Source organism: Anomalospiza imberbis, chromosome 3 (assembly GCF_031753505.1).
Source record: "Anomalospiza imberbis isolate Cuckoo-Finch-1a 21T00152 chromosome 3, ASM3175350v1, whole genome shotgun sequence".
Taxonomy (NCBI): Eukaryota; Metazoa; Chordata; class Aves; order Passeriformes; family Viduidae; genus Anomalospiza; species Anomalospiza imberbis.
The window spans coordinates 44,678,746-44,704,272 of NC_089683.1; the positions used below are offsets into that span (position 1 = coordinate 44,678,746).

General features: G+C 41.2%; 1 long non-coding RNA gene across 1 annotated transcript; it reads left to right on the plus strand.

Annotated features, from left to right (window-relative positions):
* The first annotated feature begins 10,030 nt into the window (after positions 1 to 10,030).
* On the plus strand, positions 10,031 to 22,140 carry LOC137469895 (uncharacterized). The gene is made up of 3 exons (XR_010996765.1): positions 10,031 to 10,205; positions 15,287 to 15,454; positions 20,817 to 22,140. It is a non-coding gene; the product is annotated as an uncharacterized lncRNA (long non-coding RNA).
* The last annotated feature ends 3,387 nt before the right edge of the window (positions 22,141 to 25,527 follow it).

The window sequence follows — 25,527 nt, forward strand, 5'->3', positions numbered from 1 at the left end:
AAAGTATAAGAAGGCAGATCACCACCAGTTTGGTGGGTAAGGATAAGGTAAGGAGAGAGAGGGGGAAAAAACCTTTATAGCATTTTTTATTCCTCAGCTTCACATCTTACCTTCTTGTACGCTTTCCCATAAGCCACTTATCAGTTGAATTTGTATGCTGTGATCTTTTAGCTTTAGCAGGGAGAAAAACAAAAGCTCTGGGCTTTCTCTGGCTCAGCCTGTGAAAACTGGTGGACATTTAAGCTTAATATACCAAAATTTCAGTTCCAGAGACATGCTGCACAGTACTTGCCAAACAGAACACAAAGATAGTCACAGGGAACTTATCTTTTTGACAGCACACTGTATAATATCTGCTGGGGTGACTCCAGTTCCAGCAAGTCATAACTAGAGGTCACACGGTCTGGATGCACTCTTGTGTCCAACGTCTGTTTTCCACCAGGTCTAATCTCCAATGAGAAACAAAGGCAAAACACATCCATTGTTTTGGCATTTCTCATTATCTGAAGACTGGAAGAATGTTAATATAAGAAAAGAAAAACAGTCACACTTGGGGACCTCACAGATTCATATTTTTCCTTGCTCTGTCTCCATCAGTGGCCCACACTGATGTCCAAGAGCAGCTGTGTTTGCACTGAGTTTCCTTGGTGCATATCCCAGTCCACCACGCAAGGGTCTCTGGGGTCAAACCTAGCATCTCTGAATCCTTTTTTTTCCAAGAATTTATCACATGCATTTTGAAGAGTTATAAACCTCAGACTTTCACAAATTCCAGTGTCAGAAGCTCCCCAGCTTATTTGCATGTTTCCTAGAAGTTATCTCTTTTGTTTGTTTGGAATGTGCTGAGTACAAGTTTTGATTGAGGACTCCTAGCTGCAGTGCTGCAAGGTACAATAAGCATTCTTCCCTAGACTTGTTCTTCATACCCACTAGCAATATTATAATATTTACCAGACTCAGTCAACTTGCTCCCAGGTTGAAAAGTGGCTATTTAGTCATTCCTTGTTTGCTTTCAGCCCTTTGCTCCCTCTTCTCTGCCTTTCTTGGTTCTATTACACCTTTTCTGTAATAGGTTTCCATTACACCTATTATGCTGGAGAGGGGTTGGTGGAGTACAACAGGAGTATGCAACAAGATGATGGCCAAAAGTAAGACCAGTGGAGCTGACAACCCTACAGAGCAGCTGTAAGTGTGCACAGACTATGTTGCCCAAACTAGATCCACACTTCCCATCCCAAGAAATTCTGATTTCCCTCTTCCAAGGTTGAAACTCACTGGCTACTTTTTCTGTACACCTGATCAATAGGACTGGATTCTGAAAATACCATTAGAGAAAAACAAATGTCAACAACAGAATTAGGGCCCTTTCATTTCTCCCCAGAAAATAGAAAACAAACATTGTAAATTGCCCATCAATTACTCAAATGCAAATGCTTGAAGTTCTTTTCCCTGTTGCAATTACAGAAGTTGTTCCATGCAATAAAAGGTTATTAAGGCAATACTTAATGGCCTTATTCATAATTCTAAGCAAGCTTCATTTAAAATTTAAACCTACCAGGCTGTTTGAATGTAAATCACAATGCTCTAGAGTAAAAAAAAACAAAGTGAGAACACCATAAATTTCAGTATTTTCAGACATGTCTCTTCCCATCATTTCTGTTACATCAGCTTTACCGCTCACTCTTTCTCCCTCAATTAGACCATTCAATATTCTTCTTGTAACGCTCTCCGTGTGTTTTTCCCATCCTTGGTTGAATAACTCTCCAAACACTGCCATAGCAGTGGAGGAGGGGTTGCCTTCCTGGAATCTGCTTACTTATCAGAATGGACATCTAAATGGTCTCAGAGCAAAAATTAATGCTATCAGGCCATTACAAGAGAGCCTTCTGAGATCATTAGGCAAAACCTGACCGCAGCTCTGCATGCACAGAAGCACTTGGTTGTACAGCCACTCTCAGTGCAAGCACCCTTCATCCTTTTCTGTTGAAACTTTGGTCGGAATTACAAAAGAGGTTGAGGTGTTTTTGTTGGCTTTGGGTTGTTTGTTTTTTTTTTTGTTTTGGTTTTTTTTTGGTTTTTTTTGTTTTTTTTAATGGTTTAACTCAGAACTTAGTTTATGATTAACTTAGTCAGACTGTAGACCTTATCTCAGCCCATAATTAGCATGGCTATTTTTTGGAATACTGCCTGGTAGCAAACCTGCACACACAACTAAATAATTTCTCCCACTCTGAAGACTTTGCCAACTTCACGTGAGAATCATCTAAATTATTTGAGCTAAGAGATACCAGCATGTGAAAAGGACATGAAAATAATAAACCCCTTAATTTTTTCTTTTGGTCTCAGGAGCAGAAAGATTTCCTGGAACAGAGCACGATAGGGTTCACCAGCTTCAGTCTCACATACAGCACATCTATACTTGGAAAAGGTCTTTTTGTAGGTTCCATGACAAATCAATAAGAATTGCTCCTCAGGGGGTTCAGCAGGTACTGGCATAAATCCAGTTAGTTGCTAGGTAAATGCATTTATTTTTGTTTTCTAAATCAGTTTTTTTCTTTCCTGAATGATATTTCTGGACAAGGAGCAATATGAATGAACAAACGAATGTTCTTGCAGCCAGGGCAATCTTTTGGGGAGCTCACAGGTTCATATTTTCCATTGCTCTTTCTCCATCAGTGTAATTAGTTTGCCTTTCAGAAAAATGAAATTTGAATATTCCTGAATTCTCCTGAGCCCAGGTAAGATAAATGTGGGCCTCTCATTTTTGCTGCCATATACTGATAAGGTGAACTGTGCTGTAAATATCAGCTCAGAACTACTTTTTGTCTCTTCTGTCCATTTCAAATGAAACACAGAAACTGAAGACTGGCTGTAGAGTATCTCTAGTGTGCACATGAACAAAACAATTCAGCTCTTCTACTGAGGGACCCCACATTTGGGCCCAACCTCTAAAAGAAAGGCCTCAAGGATCCTGACATGCAGTTCTTTCTTCCCTATTTATTAACCAGCAGAAACATACACCCAAACAGCCAGAGGACAAAAACTACACCCCACAAAGAAAAAAAAAGGACTGCATTAATTTTTACTACTTAAAATAGTTATTATGCTGTAACACAGAAAAATACTATTTTTATGAGATAGCTGAGAAGTATCATGTAGGACCCAAATGAATTTAGTTTATCTCTTATTTTGGGTACAATGGTTGGGTTTGTGTATGATGATAAATATCTGCTCCTTTCAAATCATTCTACACTGAACAGCAAAAAGGATATGGATTGCAGGGGTTTTTTTGCCTGCCATAGTACTGCTAATGCCATCACATTATTCCTTTTGAAAAACCAAGAACTTAATTCAGTTTATATGAAGAAGGTACTACTGGAAGCAAACACTACATGAACAAGAGCATACTTTACTTAGGATTTTAGTTTTCCCTTTAATGATCCATGAGATAGATCCACACACGTGTCCAAATGATTTTGAAAACTAATTGGAATCAATTGTCCAGCAGAGGGCCATAGAGATGATAAGGGGTCAGGATCATCTCTCTCATCAGGAGATACCATGGGAGCCAGGCCTGGTTAGGCTGGAGAAGACTGACAGAGGATCCCATTAATGCATGTAAATATCTCCAAGGCAGGTGTCAAGCAGATGGTGCCAGATTCTTTTGTGGTGCCCAGTGACAGGACAAGGAACACAAGGAGCTCCACCTCAACATGAAGAACTTCTTTACACTGAGGGTGGCAGAGCAGTGAACAGGCTGCCCAGGCAGGTTCTGGGCTCTCCCTCTCTGGAGACATTCAAACCCACCTGGACGCGTTCCTGTGTCACCTGCCCTAGGTGACCCTGCCATGGACTAGATGATTTCCAGATGTCCCTCACAATCCTAACTGTTCTGCTGTGATTCTGTGTTTCCATAAAATGAGTGAACTCCTTCAAAAAATGCCCTATGGAAGAGGAAAATAACTTGCAGGATGCCATAGCCGCTGTGCTACAAACCTTAAGTATGTCTTACCTTTAAGGTCTTAAAAAGCCATTTTTCAGATGTAAAATAAATGGATATTCAATTCTATAGAGGGATTAGGAACATTATACAGAGAGCTTTTCTAGTAAGTATTTTTACATTTCACAAAGGAAGACCTCTAAGCACTATGTTCAATTTGCCGGTTGACATGCAGCCCCAGAGATGTGCGAGGCATCGTCCAGCACATCTCTGATGTAGCCTCACTCCTTTCAATTCTTTCTAAGATCCAGCCAAATCTCAGAGCTCTGTGACTCACTGTCCTCACAGAGGCATGTTTATGTCACCTCACCCCCTGACTCCTTCGAAGCACACTGCCACATGGGCATTTGTTTCAAAGCTCTCATTTTCAAACACCTCCACTTCAAACACCACCTCCATCTCACCTTGTGAGATTATGGCATCATGAGAAACAGAAGATGGAGAACGGAAAGACCCTCTTCCTTCCTGTGATGCTCCCTTTCCTAACTGCTACATACAATGGGCAAACCCAAGAGACCTGCACGGTGAAAGTGTGGGGATGACATTTCTGGGAAGGTAAGGTTCTCTAAAGTACCAGAAATGGCTTTTACTTTATTACACATGCGCTGGAAGATGTTACAAACCAGACACTCTAGACACAAGTTTCAAATCATGGTTTATATTGGACATGACAGCAAAGCTGAAGACAAAGGCAACTTTCACACCTGATGTATTTGCTGACTTGTGACAGTGAAGAGAGGAGGAAGAGGGCTCCAGGACACAACAGGAGACCTATATCATGCCAGGTTGCCTCAGTATGTTTTTTCTTCTTGGTTGTAATGAAAATCCTTCTGTTAACTTGTCAGAGACACATGATACCTATGTGGGGGTGGTCAGAGCAGAGTTTACCTCCTCTGCTTTCACCAGAAGCATCTCCAAGACTTAGCAATAATGGTATCCTTGCTATTGTTTATCCCAATTACAGGACTACCTGTCCAGAGGGTAGCATATCTGGCAAGCAAGGTAACAGTCTCACTGCCATCAGCATGGGCTGCATTTTGGAAAGAGTGCTGCACTAGATCACTCATGACAATTTCAAGGTCTGGTGGGCTCACTACACACACCAAGACAGAGGAAAGAAATACAAATGTCTTCTCCACCACTGTGTCCCTGGATGTTAGTAGGTAAGTCCTGGAAGTTTCCTTGTTTGCAGGAGAAATCTCACCAGAACTTGCCTCCAACTATTACTTACGCCACAGCTTTAATTACTCAGTCTTGCCATTAAGCCATGGGCCATCAAGTTTTAATGCAATCTTACATTGTTGATTAAAACATTGTGTTATTTCCTGAATGTCAAACAACATATGACAATAAAGTAGGTATAAAAGATCAGGAAAACAAATGCTCGACTACTTCAGTACTGAATGCGAAGGATAAATTACTGATCTTTGAATGCTTTTGTATTTGCTCAAAGCTTTATAACATTAAATTCGACAATAGTAATTAGTTTGCCTTTCAGAGAAATGAAATTTGAATATTTCTGAATTCTCCTGGGCCCAACAGCCTGTAGCTAAAGCATATTAACTTGCTTTCATTGGCTCTCCTAGTACTGATGAACAGTTGTTTTACCTAACATGGGCATCATTCTTATCTCCACATATATGCAACAGGAGCTACAGATACCTCAAGAGGATGACTCACAAAGTGATATAAATTAAGTGGTTCTGATGAATTACCTTCTCAAGGGACCTATTTCTCTCCACTGAGGTAAAGAAAACTTAGGGTGTCTAGCTTGGATTTAGCAAGGTGATGATGTTCAGATAGACACATTGAATTACATCTATTTTCCAATTTTCTTAAAATACATAGAGTTTATACATTAGAGCACTTCAAATTAGAAAATATCTCCAAAATCATAGGAGAGCTATCTGTCTTCAAATTGATTATCTCCGTCTTTTCAAATATTTTAAATTTATAGTTATCTTCACTCCTGATACTCTTGCAGTCATGTCCACCCTCAGCTGAACCCCTAAGTCTAGGAGGAATCAGAGGCCCAAAGGAAACACAAATGCCATGGATTTCTTTGACTTTGATGAATTTCTGGTTATCATCTATAATCAGGATTGAGAAAATAACCCCTGAAAGAGCAGAGCAACTCAGGTCTTCCAAAATTAAAACATTTCTGGAAAGGTAGGCTTACGCCGTACTTCTCACTTTGTGCCTGCAAGCAGCAGTTAGCAAAAAGAAAGGCTGCCAGGAAGACTCACCTTCTAACAGCAGGAAGTTTTTTAAAGTTTTGCTATATACCATGCTATTGTCATCTTGTCAGAAACACTGCTGCTATTACAAAGCCTAATTCTCCCCTCCCCATTTCTCACATCCCTGAGGTTATTTCTCATCTACAGCTGGGTTATTTACTCTGAGCAATCACTGACCTTCCCAGAAGTGAGGAAGATCTGTCAATTGTTGAAACTCTACGAGACCCTGTCTGAGACATCACCCATCCTTTCCCCAGGTGGTTGGTTTTACATGAGCATATTTCATTATAATATACCGTGCCAACAGCACCTCAAATCACCACCAATTATTTTCAATACTGTGTGGAATAGAGGAGAGATCTGCAGAAGGCAAATTTGATACAAATAAGGGTATGAGAATGCCAGAACAGACTGACTGGTATCCCAGGAAAACAAAGGAACATCAGTCCACATGTGCCCACAAGATGACAAAGGGATGCCCAAGTAGTTCTGTTTTGTCAAAAACTTACGCCAGATGAATCTAGTGTCCTTTTCTGACAAGGTAACCAGCCTGGTCACTGAGGGGGAAACTATATACACTACTTACAACCATCTCACATGACATCCTCATAAACAAGCTTCAGCAACATGGTCTGGCTGTAACCAGCCTTAGGTATGGGCAAAAGGAGTTGAAAGCCTGCTTTCAGCACAGGGGCTACTGGTGAGTCACTGTCAGATGGTGATCTCTTCAGGCTGTCAGCTCTCTCTCACTCAATGTTTTTATCAACAACTAAATGATGGTACACAGAGTGGATAACAGCAAACTGTAAGTTGCAAATGCCTTGAAGGGCAGGGCTAGAGCTTAAAGTGACCAATAATAGCTTGGAGGGAGGATATGAAATCACTATGAAGAAATTCAACAAGGACAAGTGCTAATGCTACACTGCAGAAGGAGAGAAATCAAGTACAAAACAAGGATTGACAAAAGACCTGGGCTGTAAAATGGCTCCAAACTTTCTCATGTATGAGCAGCATGAAGCTGTGTAAGCCTGGGGCACACTGAGAGGGTTGGCACTTGTGAGAGACAGGAGGAGACATAATTTCATTCTTTCCAGCACTCTATTAAGTCCCTTTTGGAGTGTTGCACTTAAAGGCCAAAGGGGAATCCAATCTGGAGAAATTTAAGAGGGTAATAACTAGTTCTGAGAGCATCTGATCCATAAGGAAGGTGGATGGTGAAGCTCCTTTGCCCCAGGAGAGCACTGTATCAGGCTGCTGCAGCTGCTTGTATCCTCAGAGACTGTCTCCTTACACAAGGCTCGGCCTCTTTCTTTACAATTCACCTTTCCACACTGTTCCTGACTTCTAAATTGTTCCTGTTTCTCATTTGGAAAGGAAGGACACACTATATCTTCCTCCTGACTAAGGGTTTCTAACCTCATTTGGTGTTCTCTCCTCTGGGCTTCCCACTGGCCTTTCCTTGCTCTTCTCACCCTTTGCTGGAGCACCCCACTGCCCAGAGTGAGCTCAGGTCACCTTTCATCATGTTCTTGCATCTCTACTTCTAGGTCAGCCATCACTTCTCATGTTTCCATGCCCCCCTTCTTCTGTTTTGGTATATGAATAAAAGGGTCAGCAAGCCTGTGGCAAAAGCTGGCTAAGGAAAAACATCAGCCTGAGTAACTGATGACTTGAACTGGCAGCAGCTGGCTCACAGCCATGTTCCTCCCTCACTTGGCTCCAAAGGAGACCCAAACAGAGCCCTGGCAAGCCCTGTGACAAGGACATACTGGGGGATGGGAATTCATCTTGCCTGTGTAGGGCACTGCCTAGGGATCACAGCTTGCTGCCGTGCCACCAATTGTTTGGCATTCCTTGATAGGGAGAACCTGGCATTAGAAGTCTCAAAATGTGGTTGCATTGTTTGTAATCCATAGCCAAAACCACCTCAGGTCCTGCTCTCCACACAGGCTGCATATGGGGCAGATTCCCACACCTTTCTCCCAGGGCTGACACCTCTGTGCCACCCTGAGTAGCCATGGCACTGCACTTAGTGGAGTCCTGCCTGTGATGGCTGTGCCAGGACAGAGATGTCGGGGCTGCAGGAGACATGACACAAAGCATAGGCAGCAAGAGGGTGACATGTAAGGGTCACTTTTCCATAATGGACTCCGTTGTTTTCTTTTTGTCAGCTTGAACTTTCAGAAATTCACAGAGCTTCCTCATTTCCAAGGCCACTTTTTGGGGACGGGACAGAAAGGAAAACAGACTCACGTGTTCGTCACAGAAAGGCACCTTTACACAATGTTCCTCATACTTAGTGCATGCGTCAAGTGTTGCTCCTCGGCTGGAGCCTAAACGTCCCGTTCACGCAGCTGAGCAGGATAATGGCATCTGAGTGGGGAAGGAAAGAATGAATCATTATTCACTACACAAGTCCTGACCCCACCATCTCCCTGGCAAATGAATGCAGTGCTTTCCAGGGCTCTTACAGTGATACTTTTGTGAGCCATCAATTATTTACGTACCTGGTCAATAATTTAAATGTCCTGGAATGTGCATATTACAAAATAACTGCCTTTGTTCTTTAAAATTGCAAGGATACCCTGCTGGCACTAGCACAATTAATGACTTAATAAAGTCTTAACAGCAACATTGAAATACTGGATTTTACTTCTTTGATGGTAACTAAGCTGAATTCTACACTTTGGAAAAGTTGTCCTTGAAAGAACGCATTAGGCATATGCAGAAGTTTTAGTAAATTTGGGGTAAGGTACCCAAGGGTTTAAGTGAAGTTTTTACATCAAAATAGTTAAAAAGTCACTTTCCCTTCAATAAGTTACACAGAGACTAAGGAAATACTTTCAACGGGGCTCTTGCTAACATAGCCATTTACATATGAGCCTCAGTGACAGCGGAGATGCGACGAGTGCGGTGTGACCGAAGACGATGCTATTCCAATGAGGCAGCATCTGCAGCAGGTGCACAATTGCAATAGGCTTGGGCTCAGCCCTGAGAAGGGCACAGCCCTTGGGAAGGGTTCCTGCAGGCCCCTCTTTCCTCCTCTCATTTCCCCAGCTGGACATGGGAGGTGTTCATGTGATATTGGTAATTCACACCAATTCACTGCCTTTAAAAAAGTGTCCAGATGACCCTGCTGTCATTTTAACAAGGCACCTGGACAGAGGGTGGCTTGTGTTTGCTCACAAGACTTCTACAACTGCTCTTATTATGATGTATTACAAATCAGAGTTTCAATGTAATTGAAGAAATAAACCTAGATAAGTATTTGCCCTAGAAAACAAATCAGTTTGTCTTCATGAAAGTGTTTGGGACTGTGATTCCTGTGATCTGAACTGCCTTTGCTTTTCAGGGATGCCAATGAATACTAAATAAGGAACTGTAACACATTTGTAACAAAAAACTTTCTAAAATCTTGCATATGGTAGATGAGCTTTTGATCAGTAAAAACAACCCTCCCACACTTCATCCCAAGAAAGGTTATCAATGGAGCAGATGAGTGACCAGCCCACCTCCCCAAGAGCATTTCAGGGTAGAGTGCTGTTGCACGAACATCAACAAGCACCAAAAATGTTTACGGACAAACTTAACTACACCCTTTTATGAGTATTTATCAATAAAATTTCTGCTTTAATGAGGAAGGGCCAGTGCAGTTTTATGTTCAGGTCTGGGTAATGATGTAAATTAAGGAACAAACAGGAAATTGTTCCAGCATTAATGTTTTAGATTAAGAATCATAAGATGTGGAATAAACAAACAGAGCAAGAGGCAGCAGTTCTATGAGGTACATGGGAACCCAATGTACTGCACTTCACATCCTGAAAGTAAACAACAGTGTGGACTCTCTGATGGCTAACAAGGACTCTGCCTGTGCTGCAGCTTCCATCAGACCTGGGATTGTTCCCCACAGCAACTCCTTTAACAAAGTCAGCAGGAGCCTAACTCCTCAAATCTTCCTGTCAGACAAGGTTGGAATTGGTCAGTATGTTTAAATTAACCGGGGCAAGAGGAGGAAAGGGCTGGTTTCCAGGAGAAGTCTAATTTCCTGAATTTCTTTGTAAAACCATTTTTATTACAAAACAAAATTTACCTTGGGCTGCAGCGCTTTTTTTCACTAGTGTGCTGTTCCTGGGTAGAAAACACAAAACTACTCTGTTCTCTGTTTTGTTGCCTAGGTGAGGAAGATGAGGAGCCATATGAGGAAGACAGCAAGCCATAAAGGATCTTCTCTCTGTCTTCCTCACCATCTATTTATCCTTCTAAACTGTACACTTGACCTGCAAGAAGCACGTCTAAGAGCTTGGGAAAGATACCTGCAGAGTGACATTATTCCCCCCCAGGTGCTGCAGGATTTAATTTTGTGTGTTTATCACAATGGATACGTGGCAGTAGCAGAGTTCCTACCCTGCTGATCCAAAGACCTGCAGGCTGCAATGCACCCTGAGGGCTTCTTGGTACTTGCAATCCCATTATTCACCTTCCTTTGCAAACCTGGTTGTTCACCTGCCCCTCAGTGGGAAGCCAACCACGAGCTTGGAGTATTTCCTAATCTCCTCTCAAATCTGCCCACCAGTGCTGGGTGGGCTCCTCAGGAGTCCTTTGCCTTCTAGGCAGGAAACACTGAAGCTTCCAAACTCAAGTGCAAACTCTTCCACCCTTGCCTCCTGTTGGCACTTTCCTCTCTCTCTCATTGGGAACAGTATCTCACAGAAAAGAATCTCTCTGCCTTAATCCACATTTGTTAGAAAGCAAGTGGGGTATTTTGTATTTCCACTAACCTGATGGGGATCTTTCTGATGTATAAGGCTATGTTTTAAGTCTTTTTTAAGGATATACAAGCAGATTTCTATTAGATTTCTTTGAAAGTACAGGACTTTTGGACACTCATCTCTCTATGGGTTTATACAAATACTCTTGTTTATGTCTTCTATTCAGGTAACTTTATCTGACTTACATCTCCATTTTTTATCTTGGTTGTAAAATAGTTTTGTATCTTTTATTTAGGAAATTAGAGTAAAAAAGTTCATTGCTGAGTTTCAATTTGAAAAAAAACCCCAGCCAGATGGTACAGTTAAACTAGAGGCTGCTAAGAAGCTTTTTATTTAATATGTAACTTAGAAGGATAATAAATAGTAAAATCTAAACAAAACTTAATTTTTTTTAAAAAAATTCTAAACCTGAAGTAATGTATTCAAATATTAAAATTGTTGGTCAATGAATTATACAAATCAGACAATATGTCAGTTATCAATAACTCATTGAATATTAGAGAAGTTCAAAAGGTTGGAAAGAGTCCTAATATTGTGCCAAGACTTACCAAAGAAATTTAAAATAAATAAATACTGCATCAGTTGGGCAACAATCCAAGACAATATAACTGATAACCTGACAGGAGAGACAGCTATTAGGATGTAAAAGTAGATGAGACAAGTAACGCTAGTAATACAGATTTACGGAAAATCAATTTTACCAATAAATTTGATGAACTTTTTGTAATATTACAAGTTTGTAATAGCACTGATATATTAATTTTGGGTATATATAAGGTATTTTAATGTAGTAAAAAAATTGGAGGAAAAAAGAGTCAACACTGAAGACCAGATTGAAAATTACAAGTACAGGTTTTATAAACAAGATATCATAATTGAAGAGGTGGGGTTCTAACAGGTTCATGAAGACATTAAATCTGCAAAATCTTCAGTGGGGAAATGGAGGTATAAAAACTGATACTGACCCAAGTATGCAAGTGACCCGAACAACAGAGAAAGGGAACAAATGGGGAGACAGAGCAGAAGGGTAAAGAGGATAAGATACAAATATTAAGATAATTAAATTTAAAGTGAAACATCTAGAAACAAAGCATGCACTCCAGACTCATAGCCTGAAAGCCTCTCTTCCAGGAAAGAGCAGCTCTGATAAGGAATTGGGTATCACTGGGGATGATTTGCTGAGCTGGATCCCCGATGAAACCAGCTGAAAGAGAGAGAACAATCCCACAGTGAGCAGCAGGAGTATGGGGCAGTATCAAAGATGGCATTTTGCCTCTGTGTTTTTAATGGGTTTTGAGTGCTATTAGAGATCTTTGACTAATTCTAATGCCTGCAATTGTGGAAGAGGCTAATAGAGGTTAACACAACCAAAGAACTGGAAAATATACGTCAAACACAGATATCCATATCCAGTGTTCTGCATCTTTATCAACTAAGTCCCAGCTCACTACATCTCTATAATGTATATTTTACTGTGGATACCAGCCATACAGGAAAAGAGGGAGAGGGCCATTCTGTGTAACAGGCAGGAACCCAAGGGTAGAAAAAATACAAAGAAAAAAGTTTTAATTTTGCATGCTATCAGATACTGGAGTAGGCTCTCAGGTTTTCTGGTAGTTTTTCTGTAACTCAAAGTTTTTTTTTTTTAAATACTGAGCTATAACATGTTGACTCAAAATGGGAGTTAAGGAAGGTCCAGGGTTGATGGTAGCTGGAAGACCAGAGTAGGTGAATGCAAAAGCTTTTGGCAGTTAGATAAATATTTCACCTTCTGTAGAAGAATTCACTTCTTTTTAAGCCATTGGCTATAGAAATGCCTCCAGCTCTAATCCTCAAACCTCCCTTTCTTCTCTCTCCTTCCCTGTGAGCCTGTGTGCTTTGAGGTGGGTGCCAGCAGAGGCATCCCTTACTGCTGCAGTCTAGACTGGCTGGATGCATCAGTCCAACCAAAGGAACCAACACAAGAGAGCAACATTTTTTGACATTTAATTGTACAGCTTTTCTATTTAATGTTATTTTTTTCCCCTGGAAGAGTTGACCACACAGGTTGGAAAAAAAAAAAAATCTGTAACTTGCTGCGGGCTCTTACTGTGAATTGCCCATCACTGTTCCTGGATGGACAGCACTCATCATATATACCCCATCCCATTAAAAAGACCAGAGGGGCAGACTTTGGACTTGACATCCTGGATGCAGCCCATGTGCAATGCACACAGGAAACTACTCTTCACAGAGATTTTGACAGAAAATATTTTCTTTCTCTCCTCACACACACACACACACACACACAAATAGTGAACTCTGCAGAACTATGCTTGCAGTCTCATCAAATTGCTTAATTGGGTTTTTTAAAACTTTACTGCCAGTCTTCTGGCTCTGTGATTAGTAATGTATCTAAATCCTCTTAGGAACTTTGTGAATCTATTAATCTTCCTAAGAAAGTATATCAAGCTGATTAAATGACAGTTGAAGTGTTCTGTGCAAAACATAGCAATAAGACAAAAAACCCTCTGAAAAGTTATGATATATATGTACTCACATGTTCAGCCTCGTAGAGAAGAGAGCTAATTCTGGTACACTGAATATCTTAAGAGATTATTTCTCTCTAAAGTTCTTTTTCATCACCACATTTTTGTTTAACTAGTTAAGATAAAACCTATCAGTCATGGTAGAGCAGAATGGAAACAGCTTCATTAAGGCAAACCCTCTGATAGTTCCCTTTTTTCTGAAAGTTAAATTCTCTTCAAAAATTAATCACAGTGAATCTGGCAGAACTAATTTTAAAATGTGAGAACATGAGAGATGCTCTACCTCTAGCCTCGAGTGAGATGAGATCAATATGTTAAATTAAGTCTACATAAAACCATACAGGAGAATTTGTATAGGCAACATTTATTCCCATTCAGAAGAGTAATTGCAATTTAGAGAGCAGTGAAGAGAGATCTTGGCAAAAATACCACTGGCGAAAATTAATGACAGAAAAAACCTGCACTGAATTCATTCATTGCCAGTCAGAAGACAATATCAGTTGCATTAATTTTAAATCTTCTGAAAAAACCCAAACAAATACACAAAAAACCAGAACTGTGAAGTGTGAGCTGGCAAGTACATTAAGAAGAGTTCCCCAGACTGTGATGCTGATTCAAATTCCTAAAAAATTTCTTCCTATATCCAAAAGGGAAATAATCAAAGCCACAGATATGTGGGGAAAAATTTATAAAATTTATCATGAATCCTTAAAATTCAATTTCATTAGCACCCACCTTGTATACAAATTTTATCATTTAATACACACAAATACACAAAAGGTATAAAAATGCACTATTTGAGCTTTCAAATGATCAAGGAGAATCAAATGGCTTGTATTATTTTTTTGTTGGGAGTGGGAAGAGCAAGCAGATTCATTATTATATTTTCCCCTACTGTAGTTTTACTCACATTAATTAACTATTAATTGAGCACAAGTGACATTAGCAGCAAAAATGCCAGCAAAAATAACTCACAGTGTTGCAGAAAGCAACGGTGTTCCAGGAATTTCTCTTACATCAGCAGTCCAGATATTTTGATGCTTTAACCTCTTCCCAGCTGCAATGTCTGGACGAAATTTCCAATCTTCCTGTTTAGCTCACTATTCCTCCCTGAATCCAAGTTCTCCAAACAAATTGGAGACTATGGTAGTTAACACATGAATTACACAGAATAACCCTACCTGGGCTGTGCATCCAGTCCTGTGCCAAGGGCAGGTTTGTGCAGGTGAAGGAATTGCTGCATTATGGCTCTGATCAGATTGGATCCGTACTGACAGGGACAAAAATTCCCTTAACCTGGGGCAGCAGAACACCACAGCTTCACACGGGACTGTGTGTACACTGTCACCAACAGGGTACCCCAAAAGGATGCTACTGATGATTTGTAGTTACACTTGAGAGGAGTTTTTATGTGCTGCCAACAGATCTTCTTTTCATCAAATAGTTCATCATTCTGTTAGTTAGCTATATTTGCAATATTCAGATCACTTTAACTAGATTGGTCATTATCTGGATACAAAATTTTTAAATGGAAGTCAATACAAGAAACGAGCATTTCACCAGAGTCTGCTGCTGCTGGTGATATGGTCTTAAACAATAGTAGTAGCAGAATAAGGTGAACACAGTAATTCTTCCTTCATTAACTCCATGGAAGAAGACAATTACATTTCATAGACTACTTTTTCTCTAAAGGTCTGATATTTTTAGTAATAACATTCATTAAAAACCACTCCCTTTCTGGTTTCTAGCAAGCAAGCAAGCCAAAACTGTGTCTCCATTGTGTCTCCACTGAGAACCATGCCAAGAGGCTGCTGCCGCCCATGCCACAAGAGCAGCATTTCCACAGCCTGCAGTCTTCAGCTACACAAAGATCTAGTTACAAAATCCCTACCACTGGCTTCATGGCACTCACTTAGAACAGTAAGTCCATATATGCCATGTAGTAGTCCATGTGCAAGGTATTTCCAGCTGATTTTGCACCTCAGAATGCTTTAGGGGAGCTAAGCAAACCAAAACACAGGTGGGAAAAGCGAGCTACCAGGTATCAACTGCTTACTTTGCAAGAGATTTTTCTCAGGGAAATGTCCTTTAAAAGGAAAGGCAGCTTTGTTTTGAGAGAAAGTTGGAATGCAAACACTCTATTTAGAAGTAGCATCTGCTCTTTTAATTTTTTTTAGCATATGCTCTTTCATTTACAAAAGGATTTGTAAAACTTTTCCAGGCTTTTAAAATTTGTATATTCAAAACTTTCAAGACAACCATCAAAATCAGAACAGTTTCATTTTTGTTTCCTTTTTGGTTGCTTTCTTTCTTTTTTCACAGAAGAAGATTTTTTTTGTCTTTTATTCTAGACAATTTAGTAACAAATAGCAGGTTTGGGAACCCTGGGAATTTCTCATAAGAGGAATAATCAAACTCCTGCCTAGATCTAGTCATTATCAAAGAGTACAGCCTTCAGCATAGGCACGGGGGAGAAGAAACACTGAAAAACTGTTTGGTACTCATGGTTTCAGGCTTCCTTTTGGGTTGACAGATGATACCTGTACTTTCATGACACAAACCTTCACTTGAAACCAAATGGATGTAAGGACAACACAGAGGACACTGTAGTCAATCATATCTCTCCTCCTAAAAAAATAAATAAAATAGCAGTCCCCCTAAAATAACATGAATTTCTGTACTCAGTGAAGTCAGTGAGGCTTTTGTTTTGGTGATGAGTAACGGCATAAAGCAGTGCTGATATGCCTGGCCTTTCCTTTGAGGAAGAGGGCTGAAATGGGGAGGAGGCAGGCAGTGCAGGGGCTGAGCTCCAGGCAGGCAGGACAGCGGGGGGCCGGGGCCATTGCTCCCAGGTGAACAAAAGCTCTACCCACATGGAGAAATTCAATACAGCAGGAGGGGCAGGGCGAGGCAAAACGTGCTGAGTATGATTTAATCCATCCAACAAAGACCTAAACAAGGCATTGCATTTGCCCAGGCCCTGTCTCTCAGCCTATCAACCCTTCAAAGCAGTAAGGGAAGCAGTGCAGCAGCAGGCACTCTGCCTGGGTTACATTTAGAGTAGGTTTTCCAGAAATCTCCGCGCTATCTGGGAAAAAACTTGGGGGTCTTTCTCATGAGAGATACCCACAGATGTTTATGGCTTCCTAGCACCACATGTAGCTGTAGGTTAATGGATTAAATTTACACATGGTGCCACAGGAATGGCTTTCTGGTGGAGTAGCTCAGTCCTTTGACGTTTGCAGGCTGCTTGAAATGGCTGGAAGGGAAAAAAATCTCTTTGCTTTATAAAATGCAGCTGTTCCAGGGAGATGAGCAATAGTTAATGCTCACATGAGAGCAGATACCAGAGTAAGAACTGGTAACTTACTTTCAAAAAGATATTGATAAAATATAGATAGTTCAGTGAAAAGCAATAAAAATTGTGTAATGCCCTAGAGAGGCTGATTTAACAGGGAAAAAAATCGAGAAAATCGAGAAAAATCCTAAAGAGTATATGAGCAAGGACTGGTAACAGTACAAATATTTGAGAAAGGAAAGAAATGGAATATGATATAGTCAGGAAACCATGAAGGCAGGGAAACAGTGGTTAATAAATCCATCCCATGATCCAGCGCTAAAGCTTGGGTAGCCTGTGAAATAATTCCCTTTCTTCCTCATGATGCATCCAACAAGCTTTCTTCAAACCCTTGGAGTTCCTTCTCTTTACCTCAAGATTTTCTAATGGATATGAAGGGCTCACAAACATGCTAAGGTGCAAGGCTGTCCTTTTATCTACTTTTTTAATCTAAATCCCCACAAACACAGCTGACCTAATATCTCAAAGCCTAAGGGGGCTGCTTATAATGTCGTGCTTAGCAGATATCCCCTCTTCATACCAACTTCAGCAGTGTGAAGAGTATGAAAAGTCTGTCACAATTCTACCCTGCCTAATACCACCTTGATTGCCATGCTAATATCAAGGCATATTACTGTACCTGGAGATTTTTGGGCTGCCTTTCTGCCAAAGTGATATTGTCTTTCTGTTGTATTTTAATCTTTTTGATCGAATTATGACACAAATAGGAAAGAGAAAGGGAGCAAAATAACCTTTGCTGACACTTAGGCCCTAGTTGAGGAAAGATTATTTACATGCACACAAACACAAAAACAGGCAGCTCTGACTTACTGCTGTTGGCATTTTCCTAACATTTGATCATCTGGTTGCTAAGCACACTGCTACATTACCACTTGACATTTACATTTTATTTTCAGTTTATTACTAAAGGTAGGAAATGAAGCACTCTCCTACTCTCTTAAATTATAGTCATCCTGCTAATAATACTGCTAAAAGCCCCATTCCATTTCATTTAATGAATTTAGAATACCTGATAAACATTCAGATACTGCCAAGAAAACCTATTGTATTCTGCCTGAAGAGGCAGGGCCTGCTGAGAGCATTTTCTCATCAGAGAGAAGGGTTCCTGAAGTAATCCTGCTCTTGTAATCTGCATGGAAACTCACTGGAGCCTTCCAGAAGAGTTAAAACCAAAGAGTAAACCAAACCTACAGTAGCTTCAAGTTGCAACATCAAAGAACTCAGCTCCTGTAATCCTAAAGAACTAGTAGAGTGTTGTGCAGCTGAGGGAACCAAAGCAGAAATCACCATGTGTTTTCTCTGCTGTCAATCAGCAGGGCAGTAAAGAGCAGAAGCAGTTTAATACAACACACTCCTGAGCACCTGACTGTGAGGTGAGCCCTCCCTGCAAAGGTAGTGTATCAGCCTGATGAAAGATCAAAAGTAAATTTTGCCAAACTCATCATCTCTGGAAGACTTTGACTCACTGGTGGCTGCAGTATAAATCACTTAACAGCTGAGCCACCTGGGTCTTCTGTGCCAGAGGAAAACATGTGAAATGAGAGCTTTATCTTATGTATAAATAAGTGACTAGGGTAACCAGCTCAGGTTCAGATGTCTGACTTCCAGGCTCCCTAGTTAGGCATTCCATGCCTTGGGGTCCATCTGGAGCAGTGCTGAGGATCTCCAACTCCTGCTGATTGCAATGGCAACTATAATTTTCCAGCCACTGCCAGCAGCGAGAAAAACATTATACTCTGATAAAGGCCTCAGAAATGCAGCTGAGATCTTATTCCTAACTCCAAGCAGATATGGGGGGTGGTGGCAAGGATAAGTCTTGTACCCTGGGAAACTTCCACTGTAATGGGCATCCAAAGCCAGAATATGAGAGTGTGTCCATCCCCAGGAGAACAGGAAGGCACCAGCTTTTCCCCATGTTTGAGTGGGAACAGGCAGCAGGGGCAGCCCAAGGGCTGTGGAGACTTCTGTAGCTGTCCCCTTTCCATGGCAGAGGTGACCACACTGCTGTAGGGATGGGTGCAGGAGACTGGGAGGCAGTCGTGGTGTGATTCCAGCCTTCCTCCAAGCACAGAGGAGGAGATGTAGGAGCAGGATCAGTTTGGGGCAGGGCTGGAAATTGTTTTGTAGAATCGTGAGTTTGCCTATCCTCTGTTCCCCTTTAGTCTCTCCACGCTGGTTTAGTTTACCCAAATCAACACAAAACTTTTCTACATCCCTCTTTATCCATCCCACAAATCCTCACAGTCCTGCATGTTCCAAGCACACAACCACAGCCCTCATTCATCCTTGCCCACTCCCCTACTCTCCTCTGACAGCCTCCAGTTCTCACGGGTCTGACTCTCGCCGTTTCTGCAGGCAAGCCCCAGCCTAGGAGCAGCTGGGGGAGCAGGGAAAGCTCAGGAGCAGGGAAAGCTCTGGAGCAGCTCTCCTCCTTGCAGATAAACAAGTTACCACCTGCCAGCTGCTCTGCCGTGACACACGCAGCAGCCCACACACAGGTTCTTCTCTTCTGCAGAGGAAAAACAGAATTTGCCCCTACACAGGAAAATAAGCCTGCAGGGGAAAAGCCTGCAGATGGGGCACACTCCTGTTGCAGCTGGGGCTTGGCACTGCCACTGTGCTGTGGGAGCTGGAGCACGAGGAACTGCTGGGTCACAAGTGTTCCCTTGGATGGCAAGGAGTGACCAGAGATGTTTAGAAGAGGAGAAGTGGGAGCATCAGCTGAAAACAACAGCACAGAGACAGGGATTTCTCCGAGTGGGTGGATTATTTTGGAGGAAAATATTCACTTGTTTTCCAAAACAATTTGTGTTCTCCTGAAGAACAATGTCTTTTCTGGTAGAAAATATCATTTTATTAATATTAGTGTGCCTTGCTGAGAATCTGCCCGGTTTAGCTCTTCCAGCTTAACAACATACAAACAGGTTAAGCTGTGAGGAGGCCTTGGAAAGCAGAACAACAGGTCTGTGCTCAGTACTGTGGCAGAGTGAGCCATTGCCATCAGCACAGCCAGCCAGGGAGGCTGCTCCTTTACCACTCAGGTGTGCATAACCAGCATTCACAGGTTTCAGCAGGTAAATCCCTCTAAGTTTAAGCCCTGCAGTGATCTGAAAATTGTCATGTCACTTCTCCTGCCTGTGTTGCTCAGTGTACAAGCACTGTGTGAAGCACTCGTGTGAGCTGTGCAGAGCTGTAAGCACAGTTCAGTACCTCGTGGGCCCAAAGAGGTGCTGCAGCCATTCTGATTTTCCTGGTATTCACTACGGCCTAACAACCAATTTAAAAACAGTTTATTGAAAGAATAAGCATTACATCAGTTACTGAACTGCCAAACACTTCTTTATGTCTGTAAATGAGGCAATGTCAAGATCTCTAACATTCTCTTATGGAGTTTTAACCAAAAAAAAAAAAAAAAAAAAAAAAAAAAAAAAAGAAAATTTTTCTTCTTTATTATATGAAGTAGTTTTATTGTTTGGGAAGGGACAGTTGTCAATCAGCTGCAGTTTCTGTCTGTATGGAAATGCCTGGTAATACTCAAATGTACAACTCTGATTATTTATGAGCTAATTGTCCAATATGTGTTGCAGTTAGTCCTCATAAACACTAGGTTTTAAGAAAAAAAGAAATAGCATAAAGTTCCAATATCAGTATGTTTTAATAGCATTGCGTTTGCCTATGTGAAAAGCTGGTACCTGAAAATTTGCTATCTAAAGCAAAGAAATTAAATATTCAAAGTCCAGAATTTTTTCTTAGATTTTTATCTCATGTGACCTGAAATACAGTGGGCAAATGTGACAGTGATTTCCATCCTTCATCCTTTCCATCTAGGGCTTTCTAAATATCTCTTAATTATATAGCACACTTTGGATTTTCAGATAAAAAAAGGGTTTTTTTCATGATTTTTCTACATTTCTGCCTAATTAGATCTGCATGCCAGAGGAATCCCTGCACTTGGCCACTTCAGTAAAGGCAACAGCAAAAACCAGATCAAATCCCTGAAGAACTGTGAAGAAGATGTGCTCCTGTTGCAGATACCCAAAGCCTTCAACATGCTTGTGTGGCTCCTGGTTCCTGTCAAGGAGTGGCACTTGGCAGGCCTGTCCAGACTGCACTTTGCTAAGTGAAGCAGGTGTATTGATTCCTGCAACAGTAGCCCAACTTTTCTCCAGTAAATGTTTAATCTAAGAAGAATGTACCGTATCGTACAATGGCAGGTACAGAAAGCCTCCCCTACACTCCCACAAGTTTCACCAGTCCAGTTACCGCCACAAAAGGCAGCAGAGCACTGGGCAGTGCCTTTCAGGCAATTCACTCACCCATGCTGATGAGACACAACTTAGACACATGAGGAGGGAGTGTATCTAGCACCTGTTTGAAGAAAGAAAATAACAAATAATTAGGGAAGAAAGTGAAACTTCACTGAAGTAGGAAGTAAGTTTAGTAAGTTTAGTACTGACTCCCGAGGCAAAAGGTTTCTAATTAAAAATTTTGTTGTGGCAATGCATCGCCAGGCACCAGCTGGAGGGAGGAGAGAGTCCCTGTGTGTTCAGTGAGCTCTCACCTGTCTTCAGCCTTCCCTCACCACATCTGAAAATAATCAAGGGTGGTGGGTGTGGGGCCTCCTGGGAGCAGAGCTCCAGCATGTACACAGGATCTGCAGTCAAATAGAAAGGGGCACCACTTTCACAGCTACTTTTGCCCAGTGGTTGCCCATGGGCAACTTGGAAACCAGTATTTTTCTAAATTAAATTAAATGTCTCATTTCAATTGCAAGGTGGCATTTTCCAAATGGAAGTGTTTTACATCAGAGGAACATGATGATGCACTATGGGAAGGGATAGCTTCCTCCATTTCCACCCTGTCTCCATCCCAAGGAAAGGAACACGATGTGTGAGTATCACGCCCCAGCAGCTGCATCTATTGTGTACCATCTACAGCTTTAACCAGACCATGACCAAACTGGGGCCAAGTGTGCTACAAATATAAATGAGATCCAGCATTCCTGGGATGCCCTAAACAGTGACTCCAGAACAGAGGCAGCTTTTAACCCTTGTTTAACATAATGCAGAGAGGCAGAACTAGGTCTGAGGAACAGGAACACAGTTGGCAGAAGCCAAGTAAATATACAAAAGTTTTACATTATCCTTGGTTTTGCCTTAACCTAACTACCCCACTTCTTCCTCATTCTCTTGTTCCCTGGGATAGCAGAGGAACAGGTGGAGATAAATTAAGAAGGGTCAGCAGAGACTCACATCAGTGTTGTTAGGAACAGACTGAATACTTAAAGCTTGTGCTTAAGCGGCATAAGGAAGAAATTACCCTAACAAACCTGCAATTTATGAGTGAGAAGATCTTCTAGATGTATTCAAGTACATTTCTGGGCAGCAAAAGCATTTTTGGACAGAACCCCCTAAGTAGGCAGCAGGAGTGTGTCAATGGAGGGGACAGTTCTCTTACAAAAGGGTAAGAGCCTACAGTTTTAAGAGAGGTGATCACATCTGTGGAACAGTGTTCAGAGAAGACCCAAAATGAAAGTGATCCCTTAACTGCAATAACAGATGGACTTTTCATCTACAGAACTAAAAGCCAGAGTGCTTGCTGACTTCCCATGATAGGGTGTTCCAGGAAGGAGGACAACAGAATGCGCTGCTGTGAAGCACTCATGTGTGATGAAGCACAGGAATGATACTTAGCATGTCAAAATACAGAGCTCTTGAATTCTACCAGCTCTTCATTGTTACAACCTCTCCTGGTCAGGATGGATCCTCTCACCTACCCAACACCCCACACCTGAGACCTGCACATCACATCACATCATGAGCTTTATGAAACCATGCTGCCTCTTCCAGTGTCTCCAGAATATGATCCCATTATTGAGGCACCAAAATTCTCACCCAAGAAGAGTTTCTATGCATGAAAACTCTCACACATACAAACAAGCACACACACTCACTCTTTCCTGTTTCAATAGGGTCTCCTTTCCTCTTACAGGTCAGACATGGACGTCTGAGCCATTGAAGTGGCCCAGGTAAAGAAGAAGGCTGTTAAAATTCTTGTGTTCCATTGACTGAGATTTTTGCTTACATTTCCACCTCTAAAATCTCAGACATTTCATTTTCATAGAATGGTTTGAGTTAGAATGGACCATAAAGATCATCTAGCTCCAGCCCTGCTGCCATGCAAAGGGACACCTTCCATTAGATCATGTTGCTCAAAGCCCTGTCCAACCTCAACTTGAACAGTTTTGTCTCTAGATTTCTTCCAGGCCCCATTTAAGTGCTGGAAGGCTGCTGCACAGTCTCGCAGGACCCTTTTCTTCTCCAGGATGAAGAACCCCACGTGTCTCAGGCTGTCTTCGGATCAGAGCCCCCGATCATCTTCATGGTCCTCCTCTGAACCCTCTAGTTCAAAAACTCTCTCAGATTTTACTCCTCTTCTGGCTTTTTTATTGGGGGCTGCAGCTCCCGGCAACCCCACAGAAATCTCTTTGTTTCTCAGTCAAGCTGTCCTTGTCACTGAGACTGCCAAGCACTCACATCAACTGTCAGTGATGTTTTCTCTTCACAAACTCAGCATAACTTTGGATCTTAGATGGGAATTACATGTCTTCTTCACCAGCATCATGTCTTCCCTCCTCCATCACCAACTCTCCTTTTTGTTTGTTTGTTTTAGTGATTGTCTTTATTTAAAGATCAATCCCCACCATTAAATGATAAGTTCCTCTCTTTTGGATGGCCACCCTCCTCATTAAACCATTCATGTTCTAGGTGGTTTTTCTGGGCAAATTTTGAGCAGCCCATGCAGCTGCTCTTCCCTTTCCTTCAGAAAATCTACAGATCTCTAACTGAACTCCACACTTGCCTCCAGCATCATGTCCCTAATTCTCTAATCCTTGTTTTCAAGACATGTAGAAGGCTGAATTTTATCAGTAAGTAGATCTTGGCAGAGACTCACTGTAAGGCAGCTCCTGGTCACTGTCTCCCATTAAAGTCTGCTATTCCTAGCCCCTGGCCATAAAAAAGAAGAGCACAGAAATCCCACCAGACCCTCCTAGATTTCCCTCTTCATTTCTCAGAAGAGATGTAGGCACAAAAAAAAAAAAAAAGAAACAAAAAAAAAAGGAAAAAAAAAAAGAGTGGTTTACTTATCTGAGTGTGCATCATATTACAGAAACCTAATAAGAAACTCTGTCCCAGGCTTCCCTGATCGCTGACACATGAGCCTTGTGCAAGAAAGGTGTCAGCATTACCTTTTCTCCCTGCTGCCTAAAGGATACTGCCACCTTTGGAGTCCTTTTTGTAACCAGCTTCTGTGCAGAGTCATGCTCAGCCTGGGCTTTCAGGTAACTAGAACATCACCAAAGCAAACAGATATAATTTTAAGAAGTAGAATGAAAATAAATTGTTGGTCATGCTTTCTTATTTAACACTAGAGTAAAACCAACAAAACAAATCAACTACAACAAATCCTAAAGAAATTATTACTCAAAATTTTAACAAGAGTTTTTTATTCCCACCATTCAGAATGTGCTTTATTGGCCATTTTCACATGCAGCAGCTTAATTTAGTTTCGTTTTAAATGGACAGTCAAGGTTGCTTGTAAATTCCTAGTTGAGAGATCCTGAGCAGTGCCACCAAAAGTGCAGACTGACTAGTGTGTCCATCTGTCCCAGGCACCTGTATCTCTTCTTCCTCTTTACAGCTGGCTTAGAATTATTTTCAGTCCCATATGATTACAATGAGCTAAGAGACAGTTTTGGTGCCTTCATTTTCTTAATTATGAAAAAATAGATCTCTTTGAAATGTGGAGGCTGGGAAAGAAGGATATTATCATTTTACTTCCAGGTTGTTCTCATACTTCCACCTGAGACTTCCCTATTGAGCAAATTAGCTTGTATTAAATACAATAAAATATTGCACAGCCTGTGCAATACTGTTCAGCAAGGCCTCAAAAATATGGTTTATTGTCCTTGGTGCTTTGCTAACAACTTTCTCCTTTAACTTTCCTCAACAGGTCAGATCTAATTATTCATTATTTCTGATGCAACTAACATACTATGTCATACTTTCATAATTTTGGTCTCCTCTCCCATTTTTTGCAAATGAAAATTCAATTCAAGTAGAAAATGGGCACTGAGTATTCACTTCTCTCTTACTTTTTCCATTTACTTTTCTGGGTAGTGCTTTGGAGAAAATGTAGAAATCTATTCGTGTCTAGGAATGACTGCCTGTTCATTCTAGGCACAATTACTTTCACCCCCTTTTACAGCAGTCAATCTTCATATTCCCTGTCTGCCTTATCAGTTCTGGATGATGGACAGTACATATTCTGACAAATCTTGCTCCAAGTAGCCACTACACCTCGGAGTACCCTCCTCACCCATAAAAAAAAAAAAACAAAAAAAAAAAAAAAAAAACAAAAAAAAAAAAAAAACCCAAAAAAAAAACCAAAACCAAAAAGGAAACCCCCAGACTTTAGCATATAAATAATAAATCTTCAGTTCCACTCTTCTTCTCAATTAGAATTTTCAGTCCTTAATTCAATCAGTGGAGGTAATGGAGTGTCCTCCTCTGGACAGATGAGAGAGAGGGCAAATGGAAGGGCTGAACATCTGCTCTCTTTTAGTAGTAGTTAA